At 50.8% G+C, this 12,915-nt stretch overlaps 1 protein-coding gene across 7 annotated transcripts in view; it reads left to right on the forward strand.

The window, feature by feature from the left end:
* The window catches only part of SLC8A1 (solute carrier family 8 member A1), a 1,145,942-nt gene that overhangs the window by 325,238 nt on the left and 807,789 nt on the right, over nt 1-12,915 (forward strand). Inside the window, exon 1 of one of the 7 annotated variants that reach the window (XM_069606869.1) lies at nt 7,096-7,641. The exons of 1 other annotated variant lie outside the window; for it this stretch is intronic. The gene's annotated coding sequence lies outside the window, so the exon portion shown is untranslated. Of the gene's footprint in view, nt 1-7,095; nt 7,642-12,915 lie in introns of those variants that run through there. 5 more of the 7 variants (XM_069606866.1, XM_069606863.1, XM_069606864.1 and 2 more) reach the window with 5 other exon arrangements.

Consider the following 12,915-nt stretch of genomic DNA (forward strand, 5'->3'; position numbering starts at 1 on the left):
AACCTAAGCAATATAGAACAACCGGGTTCCACCATGTTCCTCTCCTACATGGCACATGGCCTATCCGCCTTCTCGACACCCTTTTCCACATTTTGTGTATGTTTTTGTTAAGCGTCCTGAAGGCTGATCTTCCGGGTGCTCAGGGCACATCCATTGTGGCCTCTGGGACGGGGAAGCTTTGAGCCCTTGTGTCGATGTTGCCTTTTCTCTCCCTCTCGCTGCCACCTGCCTCAAAGACATGTGCTGTTCCTGCTATTTACATAGAAGGGAGGGGCTGTATAGTGGCCATGATAACATGACCAAGCCCCAAACATAATTTTACAGTTTAGCCACATGGATTAAAGGTGGAATTTGGCTGGAGCTCTGATTCAGTCTCAGGCAGCTTTCACAGGGGCAGTGGTTGTAGCTGAAAGAAGGCTTTCGGTTTTCAGTCATTGTCCCTTTATTGATGAGGCACACCAGCAGGTGGCACTGGAGAGGAGGAGCAGCAGGAGCCGAGAATTCCTGATGGCAGCTCGTAAGAGAGGCACGATCACTTGGTTTTGGTGGAAGGCAGCAGCAGAGATTTGGGGAGATGACATTTGACAACATTGGGATACATTTGGAACAACATCCCTAAAATAGGCAGAAGCAGGGTGAGGCTTGCTGCTTGTGGTCATTTCACTCCTACAGCTTTGCTTGTTGTGTGAACTGGGGAGACCAGAATTGCATGTGGTTAATTGAATGTATCACCCAACTCATGTTCCATGTTCCACACCCCTGTCATAGGTCACTATGGGGTACTTATCCAGCATGGAAAATGCATGGGTATTGCACAAAAACAATGAGCATCCACTGAGACTAACAGAGGAGGTTGCACTTGGTCAAATTCTTCAAATCACTTTTCAAAACCTCCCAAATGGCAACAAACACCTTCCAAGACAGAGCGTGCGTGCTCTGTGTACACCTTCCTTCACAGCCGAGCAAAATCCACATTGGGAAAAAAGTGAGCTGGGCTTTATATATGGGCAAATACTTCTTTTACAGGATTTGTGACCTCTAATTGGCTTAACGACCTTGAACAAACTTGAAGAATCACCACGTGGGCCCTGATTGGCTAGAGAGACGAAGTTGAAGAATACACTTGCACTTCTACACACAGTCATCTACACCTGATTGGACAACGAATCATTGCGTGAGATCCAGAGGCCCTCCAGGAGTTGGTCAGAGATTCACTTTTGCTCAAAACAAGGAACATTCTTGCGGTAGGGGCACATTTTCAGTAAGTGATTGCTCCGATAACACAGGTCCATTTTTAAAGAGTTCTTCAACGCCTAGTAGTTAGACTATGAACTTAGGAACTCAAAAAACTGAGTTGTATTTTTGGATTCCCTACTTGACTAAGTTATCTGATATTTGTTTCATTTCATTTCTCTTTAGTGCTTCTGATCCCTTACCTCACAAAACTGGGAGTGTGTGGGTAAACGTTTGCTGTAAGCGCAATATACAAATGTAGACAGAGTTCCCAAAAGATTGTACGTATACCTATTACAAAAGTGCCTCTCTTAATACCTGCAAACCCCAGTTACTAGGTTACATGATATGAAAGCAAAACGCTTGGTTTTTAACACTACCTTCCACACTCTACTGATGTGTGTGATATTTGGTAATTCGCTATCTTCACATGGCTCTGTTCCGAAATCTGATAAAACTGGGTGCCTGAAAAAAGAGAAACATGCCGGTAATAAACAATGGGCCTCATTACACGGATGGCGGTAAGGGTGTACCAGTACCGGTATTTTACCGGTACCGGTAAATCCTTACCGCCTTACTACGAGGTCCCTTTGCGGGTTGGGGAATTTAACGCCTGCTTTTTGCAGGCGTTAAAAACCAACCCGCAAAGGGACCCAGGGAGGTAATTACGGTACCGCAATTTGCGGTACCGTAATTAGCGCCTTCCCCATTCCCATTATGCCCTATGGGGCAAAAATGGGAATGGGGAAGGGCAATGGTGGAAGGGGGAATTACCGCCCCGCCAACCTTGGAATGGGGCGGTAATTCCCCTTTCCACCAAGGCGGTGCCGGTATTTTACCGGTATGAACCATGGCGCTAATAGGGCCATGGTTCTCCGCCATCCGTGTAATGAGGCCCAATGTATGTTAAACTGCACAGCTATCCCAGCACACTGCAAATGCCCCATGTGTGACCTCCTCTAAATACGACCATTGGGGTATGTTGTCTGCTATGAAACCAGGAGATGTTAGTTCTAATCCCAGCTCTCCCACTTCACTAAACAGTGTGCTCTTATCCAACTATAGTGTCTCTACACATCTGCACATTCATGTGCCAAAAATTTGAACCTTGGACACAGGGTAATTTATTCCAGTAAGTGGCAGGCAGATACAAGCCTTGCTTGCACCCCACTATCAGATATGGCTTTGTGGAATTTGATCATCTGCATAGCGGGTGTATGGTCGCCTGGGCTTTTTTGACATTTTTTTATGAAATGTAATGATGGTAGATAAACCTCCCGAAAATGTGTGGGGTAATCTACACACATTTTCCAATGCTCTCCACATGACATACGCATAGACCCATGTACTCTGTGCGACACATCCTACAGGCTCAGTTCCCCCTATCATATTTAGTTGTGATATGACAGGAGGAGTACACAGTGCATCTCCAGAAGGGGGAGGACCAAATCTTCCCCCTGCCTTGGCCAGCCTGATTAACTAACAAAGGCTCCATGGATCCACCCTGCTCTTTAGTTGGGCCCTGCAGCTGGTGCCAGCAATTAACATAAATAACATACTTATAGAGTGTACTTCGAACAGGGCCACGTGGGGCCTGGCTGAAGAGGCTAACAAAGGAGACAGGAAAAACAACAACCTTTCATATGTAACTGTGTGAACCTGAAGCCAGCTCCCACCCTCGGTACCAATTGACAGTGAGCAGTCATGTCTGGGACTGCATGTTTACATTAGTCCTCCCTGCAAGGGGGGGCATTCATAAGTTATGAGAATGTCGTTTTCAGGAGCCACAGAGTCTGGTCTCACCGCAGTTTCAAGGGAGACCTGTCACTTTAATCGAGAACCACAAAGTGCTTTGTTACACAGGGAGACCCTTTGTGCCACAACAGATAGGAAGATGGGTGGGACTTGGTATTGCATGTTTTCACCGCTTTATCATTTCTGTTGCAAAGCACTCTGGTTATGACCTCATGCATACAGGAGATTGTTGATAGGGACCCAAGGATTGGTTAATTAAGGTAGGCTTAGCCTACACAAATCACTGTGGTTCATTTGGCTTTAAAAGTGGGCTGAGCCCCTCTTTTGGCAGATCATCTGAAGACTTCACAAGGAGTAGCAAGTATAACTCATCTTTGAACCCTGGATGAAGGTGCATTCTTCCTTACAGCTTCCGCCAGTGAAGGAAGGCCGGGACCTCCAAGCAGAAAGCAAGATCCCTCCCCTAAACCTCTCCCAAGGAACAAAGGGAGATACCGAAACCAGAGAACCCTCCAACTGCTCCAGAACTGGTACCCAGCCAGCACACCGCGTGCCCTCCTATGCTCTGCAACAAACTTCCTAAGTAGGAAGTACCAAAAGGTCTCTGAACCCAAAACCATGTACAAGGCAGCGGCCTGCAACACTAGGAGAAGTGCATTGACGAGCATCTACCAACATCCACCTTAAAGGACATTTTCGAGCCAGCCGAGTTCCTTGAGCTGCAACCGACTGCAACACTGACCATTGTCAAGCCGCAATCAATTGCAGACATCCGAGACACCTCAACCAGTGCTTCAGAACCGTCAATCAGCACTGAGACAATGATTTCTGACACCGAGCTGCCATGTAAACCAGCTTGCAGCCATTCATCCAGCTTTGCTCGTGGAACCGTCCTGCCGCATGATACCCTCAGCTGACTCACGTCTGTCACAGAAGCCTGCAAAGTACCCTGAAGCCGCCACGGCCCTATCAAGCACCAAGGACACCTACAGCACAAGGTACATTGCTGTTCTGTCCCCCTGGTCGTTCCCCAAAGGCCCCTAGAGACATGTTAAGACCCATTGCTCAGTTTGTGCTTAAGCCAAGAAACCTTAAACTGTTGTGGTTATTAACCATACCGACTACCCTCCTGTGCATCCCTTCTCCTTCTTTGAAACTGTCTATCCTCTGCATTCCTTTGTAGGTTGTCTTGTATTTTGTAGTGTTGCTAAAACTGTCTGGTGTGATAATAATAAAGTAGATATGTGAATACATCCTTGACTGGACAGTCCCTTTTATCATTGGGTAATAATTGTATTTTCGCTCTGTTGCAACAAACCAACGATCAATGACCTTTCGGAGATAAGCCTGCCATTCCATCCATGTTATCAAAATTGGACACTGAGCTTTATAATTTGTTTCCCATAAGGTTGGATCCCTTCTGGTGTGCTAGAGGTGTGGGGATGATTGATGGTTTAGAAATCGATATTCGCTGGTGCCCTGGAAGTTGATTCGTCAAAATGGCCTGGTGTTATGTCATTAAATAAATTGCAACCCACTGGTCTCCCGCCCCCAGACCTTACCATTTAACCAGGTTTTGAGTTCTAATCTGGATTTTCTATTTGTGTGATCTTGGGCAAATCACTATCTCCACAGGCATCATCTCCATAGGTGACTGAAACACGATTGTTACTGAAACCTGATAAATAATATTAGCAAATGGCAGATTAAAGAAGAGAAGGGAGACATACAAGCACCTGATATGATATGATATGGCATTCATAACATGCCTATACACAACTGTTTCAAGGTGCGACGAGGCAAGGGAGGGGAAACAGAGGGAAGACAGAGACAACAATCCTACTAGGCCAGGTGATATTGAGATTGTGCAAGTGCAGAGGAGGGGGGAAGGGGAAAAGTGCAGGGGGGAAGGGGAGGGGCAGTGCAGTACATAGGATAACATTCAATAAATAAGGACAATAAATAAAAGTGCAGCCAGCTGGTGGCAAGTGCAAGGGTAAGTGCAGACATCAGGTGTCGAGTGCTAGTGGGGGCTGCAGGGATGCAGAAACAGTCCCCGAATGCAAGGGTTGCCAGGGGGGCAGTGCAGGTGTGCAACTGGTGGGAAGGGGACCTGGGCCCGAGATCAGAGGGTAACCAGGTAACCAGTGCAGTTTCAGGTTAAGCCAGGAGATCGGCATGGGAGAGGTGGAGAGAAAGCAGAAGCAAAGGGGAAGGTCTTGAGGTGCTTCCGGATCCGGAGTGGTTCTCTAGTTTGAGAGGCAGGGAGGCTGTTCCGAGGGAGGCCCCAGCAGAAGAAAGAGATCTATCACTGACTCGCTGCTTGGAAAAGCGACTAACCCTGAGGGAGTTGGAGGCGGATGAACAAAGAGCTTGAGAAGGAAGATATTTAGGAAGAGAGAGTTGAAGTTATTGAGGTCCCAGCCCCCAGAAGCCCTTGTGGACAATGCAGAGGGTTTTGAACTTAATCCTCGCCACCACTGGGAGCCAGTGCAGAGATTTCAGTCCTGGAGAGATACGATCCCTGGGCTTGAGGCCAAGGACAAATCTCGCAGTCCTGTTCTGGATGAGTTGCAGAGGGTGGAGAGTAGAGGCCAGCAGATTTAGAAAGAGGCTGTTAGAGTAGTCAAGCCTAGAGAGAACCAGAGCTCTGGAAACAGTGAGCTTCTGGGGGAAGGAGAGGAAAGGAAGAATACCTCTGAGGAGGTGCAGCTGGTAGTGTGACTTCTTAGAGACATCAGAAATGTGAGGAGAGATGAGAGTGTGGAGTCGCAAAATGACCCTGAGGTTTTTAGCCTCACAGGTGATAGCAGGAAGACGGCCAAGTGAGGCTGGCCAGAGAGTGACAGGAAAAAGAGGCAACAGGTGTGCCGATGAGGAGAATCTCGGTCTTACTGGTATGAAGGCAGAAATCATTGGCGGCACACCACTCCTGGATGGCGGGCAGTCAGATATGAGAGAAGGAGAAGAGGTGGTTGAAGGGAGCCTGAAAATGAGTTGAGCGTCATCCACATAGCATTGGAAGTTGGGGCAGAGAGTGGCAATGCGGTGGGCGAGAAGTGCCAGGTACTGGTGAACAGCCAGGGAGAGATGTTAGACCCCTGGGGAACACCACTGGTAGAGATAGAGGAGAGGAAGGATCTGAGTTAAATTTGGGAGGGTCGACCGGAGACGAAGGGGGTCAGCCATGCCAGGGCCTGATCGCTGATGGCCAGGTTATCATGGAGGCGGTTGAGCAGAATGGCATGGTTGAATGCTGAGCAATTCACTGTTCCTGCCTTGACACCACCCAAATTGAACAGGGACATCTCAATTTTTCTAATATCCCACAATATGTTGTATACTATTTAGCCACAAGAAGCGAGGGTATCAATTTCTGTTTATTTTCCCTGATGTAACTATGTATGACTATCAAATATGTCTGGATGCCAGAGAGAACTTCTGCCTCAATAAACTTTCAGCCGGGGTTTTACAAAACTACAATAAACTGTATGATGATAGCATATTTCTTAGAGGTGTCACAAAATTATTAATTCGTGAGCTATGGGATGAGAGCGCCTGCTTAAAATCCTGCTTCAGTAACTTCCCAAAGCCGTGTGATCTTGGGCAGATCTTGTTATAACCCAAGAAAGACAAGTCTCTCTTGTCGCGGCGCACTTCCACCAAGCGACCACCGGCCTTGGGGGTTTCTGTTTCAAGCGCTGAGAGCGCATGCAGTTTCCAGGTGCCGAGTTCCGCTGTGTATTAACGTGCTCATTCATTCACAGGCTAGTGTTCACTGTAACCCCACCCGTTTATGTCTTGCTCCAGGTCTCTAAGAAACAGAGGAGAGCCCTATTGTCTAACCCATTCACTAGTGCACACGCCCCCTTTTTTGTGTAAGTTGTTCTTCTCGTACCTTTCAAGATGTGCTCCCCAAAAATAACTGAAAAAACAGGGGCTGGGATAACAGTCAAATGTGTCCGGGTGGGAAACAGTAAGGGGCGAGGGTAGGACCGTGGGAGACCCGCTGTGATCAATGGTGTGGGAGGGCCTGGGTGTTGATAAGAAGGCTGGCACTGGGCCAGGATGCATTCACTGCAAGGCTGAGCGCCCGCACTCCGAAAGCGCAGGAACTCAGAAAATATTCTGAGCAGCAGACAGCTGGGAGAGAGAGGAGAGAGAGAGGAGAAAGGAGAGAGGAGAGAGAGAGAGAGGGGGGGGCAGACCAAGTACTGGCCGCACTCGAGGAGGAAAAAAAAAAGCTCCCCGGGTCTGATGAAGGAAGGAGATGGAAAAAGGCGCCCGGGTCCGTCCCCCCTCCCCTCTCTCTGGTGACAGTTAGAGCAGGATGAGGAAAAACTTCAAGGGCACAGAGGAGAAGCTAATGATCCCGAGCCCTGATCTGCACTTTCTCTGATAGCATCAGCGCTGCCGGTGCTGGGGGCTGGCTGTGCATGTGACTCCCGCAGGGGGAGCGTGCCGGAGCGGGGAGCCTTTCCCGAGATGGTCCAGGCGGTGGCGGCGGCGGCGGCGGCTTCTTCTCCTCCTCCTCCTCCTCCTGCTTCTTCTGCTTCCTGAGAGCGAGACCCGTATAAAGGCTCGGGCGCGGAGCCGGCTCTGCGGCGGCGGCGGCGGGAAGGAAGGTGCGCCGGAGGGTCAGTCGCCGAGGAGGTACCGTGGGCGAGGGCGCCGCTCGCTGGGCAGCGCGTGGTGCGGGCTGGAGCATGCCAGGACCCCCCCGGCCGGGCACCCCGCATGGGCCGAGATGCCCCTTCTACTCCACTCCCGCCGGTGCAGAGCGAGGAGTTTTCACCAGTCCCATGAATGACCCCAGGGATGCTAATGCGATTATCGCTTCATAGACAACCTCGCTGCACGTTCTGCCTGTTGGGAGAGGAGGGGAGGGGGAGAGGGGGGGATTGAAGGGGGGGTCGCGGGGACTCCCAGACCCGATGTTCGCTACGTCTGAGGGGCCAGGCGAGGGTAGGGGGGCTCCAGTTTCCCTCGCACCGGGTCCATGCGATGATCACCGCCGACGCTGGCATGGTGGTGGCTGCATGTTGTGGGGGAGATTTCGTCCCCGGTGTTCTCTGGGGTTTGGGGTATCCCCGGAACTTCTGACAAGTAGTAGCGCACAGCCAACCACAATGGGTCTAAAAAAACGTATGTTCTGAGGAAAGCCTCCACGGGGGGTGCCCAGCGACAGATGTACACAATGCATGCGTCGCACAGTGCATGTTTGTATTTTGCATATGCCCATGCACTTCCGGGAGATGCTTGTAACGGTGTGTGTGTGTGTGTGTGGTATCCATTTGACCGCCTGGACAGCGGAGAGGTGGAATTCTAGAGAGGGACTTGAAGGGGGGAGTCAGTGTGGGGTCACGGCGAGAGGAGTCCGAGAGGTGCGGGGACTCCCTCGGCTTTCGAGAGAGACCAGCTCTGTCTGGGTTAGCCCATCACTGCAAATGGCTCGGTTTTCGTCCTTCACCTCGGCCGGTAACTGGGTGGGGGTCTTACTCTCCATTGGAGACCCCTTCTCGTGCCGGGTGGGGGGCGTGCGGGCGCATTGGCTTACAAGCAGTGATGCATGCGCTGCGTGTGAGCCCCCCCCATCCCCAGCCCTACCCCCTCCCAGGCGGCCTCTGACAGCGCCGCAGTCCCCGTGTGATGAATGGCTTGGAGCGCACATTCGTATTTCCCTCCCCTCCACGTCTCGGCCTCCCTGCTCTGCTGCAACACCCCCTCGGTCCCCAGCCCCACCTGTTCCTCCAGCCCCATTATCGGTGGCTGCCAGCATCCTTTCCGCGCAGAGCCCGCTCAGGTGGTGTATTTCTCAGCAAAGCACATATGTTCCACTGCGTCCAGAGTAAAGACGACAGACAGACATCCATCAGCTGGAAAGTATGGAGCTGGGCGGGGTGCCTGCGTTTTGGGGCATCCGGCGGTTGGGGTTTCAAGGAAGGACGGGAACACCTTTGAGACCTGCACGGAGCGAGTCTGAGAAACGTGTGCAATAGCGCGAGAGTGGGGGTCTAGACATGGCACCAGAAAGACGGTTTCTTCCGCTTTCACTCTTGTTCGTCCACTCACACCCGTGCCACCCACACGCGCACGCATCCTGCAGGCGCAAGCCCACGCAGCGAGGCACACGCTCGCATGCAGAGAAACGCCGTCATGCACACACCACCATTCCCACGTACACGCGCGCGCACCCACACGGCTGGGCGCAGTCTCGCGCCTGCCCTATACCCGGACATAAACTAAACATGCACCTGTATAGAGACGCAGCCGCTCACGCACTGTCACAAAACTAACGACACACACACTCGCACATACTGAGGGCAAGCGGACACACACGGGCATGCCTCTGCCGTGCGGCCTTATCTGTCTGGCAGAGCTGAACACTATTGCCTCTGGGCGACTACGCGAGTCACGCTGCTCTTTTACCTACATTTAACAGACAGGACGTGCTAAGTTGAGTGCGCCACGGAACATTCGAGTGAAACACCTTCCTCCCACCCTTCGCGACGCGACAAGACAGAGACTGAACGGGGAGAGTGGCTAGCCTCCCGCCCGTGGCTGGGCACAGCATGGCTGGGAGATAAAGGCACGCGGCGTGCTGAGAGAGGGGTGCAGCGAGGAGAAACATGGTCGGTGCCTCTTCCCAGTTCTCGCCCATTCACCTCTTGGTGGGCAAGGGCCTCACCCCGCCTTACGGTTGGTTCTCTTAATAATTGCAAGAACCTACAGCCAGGAGGGGACGGAGGGGAGTTGGGATTAGGGTACTGTGAGTACACATGGCCTATTTGACATTATTCAAGGCGGTCGTGAATGTGGTGCCAGGGAAGGCCTACTACGAACACCCCCGTACTGGGTATTCAGTCATTTCCTCGCAAACATTACAGAGTGCTACGTCACTGAGAGGACAATACCACAGAAAAACACAGAAAAAAATAAATAAATATGTAAAGGGTAGTGGGGTAAGGGGTTAAAATGGATGGGGTTGGGGTGGCGTTATACGGGTAGAAAATACCCTGTGTGGGGACCCCCCAAAATAAAAAACAAACTAAACAAATGTGGTGTTTTTCAGTGTTTAGCCCGCAATGAAATGTACCACTCTGTAATTGTGGTTGGTAAAATCACATACAACCCCCTTGCTGCTGCATTCCCAGGAACTGCAGCCAGTGCTGCAGAAGGGGGCGTGCAAGGAGCCACCTGTCATGTGCTTAGCCCTGTGTCGGCGGTCGCAGGCCTCCGGATGGTGCCAGCTTCTGGTTGGTGAATAGGCCCCCTATTCACAGCACAATATTCTTCCATTTTCGACACTCACTCCCACAAAGTAATGAGCAGCCAGTAGGACAGCATAGACCACCAGCTGCCTCAAGGGGGCACCCACTTCCACCAGCTAATGTTCAGCTTTTAAGCGAGAGATAATGTGCAGCCCTTAGGATGCAACCTGTTTACCAAATAATGGCCCATTACTAATGAGCCGCTTCACCAGGTAATGCACACCCAATGGTGCGGTCTGGGGGGCACCCCCCCTACCCTGAGCAACGACTCAGTGCATATCCCTATTTCACACCTGCCAGTGGTCACCCGCCTCATCCAGTAGTGTATGTACTTTAGGGCACCTGTCCTCACAGATAGTGTGCAAACATTGAGGGCAGCGACCCTCATAGGAAATATGAACCCTTTGAGGTCACCCACCCTCAGTGGGAATGCTGTATATGGAGATCTTTTTTCCCGCAGGCCATTCCCCAACATCCGCCAGTACAGCTTAAAATCCACTTTTGAACTCCGTATTAAGTCAATTTAGACCTCTTATTATTACTTTGTTCCCATAAATGCCAGCTTAATGGGCCCGCGAGGAAGACCCACAGCACTTCTCGCTCTGAAGGTTGCACCGAGGAGCCACATGCGGGTCTCAACGACTCCTGCCTTTACACACCCACATCGAAGGCCTTTGAACATCACACTGCGGGAGGTGCAGGGATGTACATCTGTAGACGTATGATTTTCATTATTTATACCGCGCTCCAAGACAGACGTAACTGTATAGAGGCGCAGATGATCAAAGCGCCTATATTCACAGTGCCACAGAACAAGTGCCATGATGTCTCTGAGTTGAATGGCCTACTTGAACAAGTGGGTTTTTAAAACCTTTCTGGGCTGACCCAGTGACTGACAGCCTCTAATCTCCGGTACAAGATGGTTCCAAAGCTTGGGTCCAAAGACTCCGAATCTCCAGACCTCTCTGGAGACAAGTTTGGAACGTAGAACAGCCAGCAACAGTTTGTCTCCTGAGCGCAGTGCTCTGGCTGGAGGATAACAGCGAACCTTGCCACTGAGGTAATCTGGGACAAGGCCATTAAAACATTTGTACATCAAGCATGCTACTTTAAACTTGATTTGGTCCTCGACCGCCAGCCAGTGCAAGGATCTACGAAGAGAAGATGCATGTTCCCTTTTTCCCAAATGCCCTACCAGTCTAATCGCCGCATTCTGGGCCCTCTCAAGTTTACACATCTGCTTGGCTGGGATACCTGCCAACAGACTGTTGCAATACTCCAGATGGGTATTCGTCATCATCCCTACTACTACTGCATGATCTTCTAAGGGCAGAAAGGGAAGAACATCCGTAAGGAATAATAAATGCACTGACTTCACCTTAGCCCCCACCTGGGCTTCGCTGCCAAGATCCTCCTGCCAGACACAACCCGTGAATCTCCCTTTAGGGCCGAAAAGGATCATCTCGGTCTTTGCTGCATTCAGTTGAAGCTGGTTACTCGCCATCCACCTGTCAATATCTACATGCACTGATTAATTCTCATAAATGCCTCCTCCATGTTCTTCGTCTCAATCTAGATTTGCGTATCATCGACATATGAGTGAAAACTCAACCCATGCCTCCTCAATATATTTAAGGAGTTATGAAGGAGTTTCATGTTTGGGGACCTCTGTCACAGGAAGCCGCCACATTTTGTGGACTGCAGAGGCAGGCCCCGCCAACACAGCAGCTCTGCAGTATCCATTTTACCAATCTCTCCAGATGCAGTCAGACTGAACCTCTCCTCTTCACTTCCTCTCTCTCTCTCCCTTTCACCCTATCCTGCTCGCAGCTCCTCATTGCCCTCTGCCTGTTACCGCCATTTGGGCCATGGCCTAACATGAGGCCTGCTGGATAAGCAATGCGTGCTGTGTAGTCCAGGGGTCTGCTACTTGTGGCTCACCAGATGTTTCGTACTTTCCATGGGCGTAATTTTAGGGGGGGTGGGGTTGTTTGTCCCCCCCCCCCCGACTTTCATGGCACACCATTTTGTCCCCATTCATTTGGCTGGGGCACATTTTCTTCAGATGTCATGTCCCCCCCAACATTTTCAGCAGTTACTCCACTGACTTTGACTCCCATGACCCATCACTTTTGGCCACGCTTGCTAGAGCTGTTGGGAGTTGTGCAATACACCTGGAGTTCCATAGGTTGCAGGCACCCGGTGTAGTTCACTATTGATGACTAGCATGCGGCCTAATGAGGTTCACTAGATTGTAGGAGACAATACTTAAAATGGGCGATGTAGAGTTGCCCACATCCTTTTCATTGCAATGTGTGTGACGCCCTGTGATCAACATCAGCTGCACTTTTGGGGAACACCCACAGACATGGGGGAAATGCAGAAGCATCGCCAGCATTATCAGTCAAGCCTAACATTCAGGAAATCAGCTCAACTTCCTACTTTCATTTCTCTAAACGTGCGTTCGCAGGCCTCATTGTTTACATACTCTGCACGTTTGTCCTGTGCGTGCTGTCTGCCAGCTGCTGCCCTCTCTGCAGAGTGCACAGGGAGGCACCATTCATCCACACATTCCCTGGCTCCTTTCTATGTACCTGTGTGTGCCTATGTCAGGAGTCTGCAACCGTTGGCTCTTTGGGTATTTCGGACAATTGCA

This window comes from Ambystoma mexicanum, chromosome 4p (assembly GCF_040938575.1).
Source record: "Ambystoma mexicanum isolate Mex_15411 chromosome 4p, UKY_AmexF1_1, whole genome shotgun sequence".
Classification (NCBI taxonomy): domain Eukaryota; kingdom Metazoa; phylum Chordata; class Amphibia; order Caudata; family Ambystomatidae; genus Ambystoma; species Ambystoma mexicanum.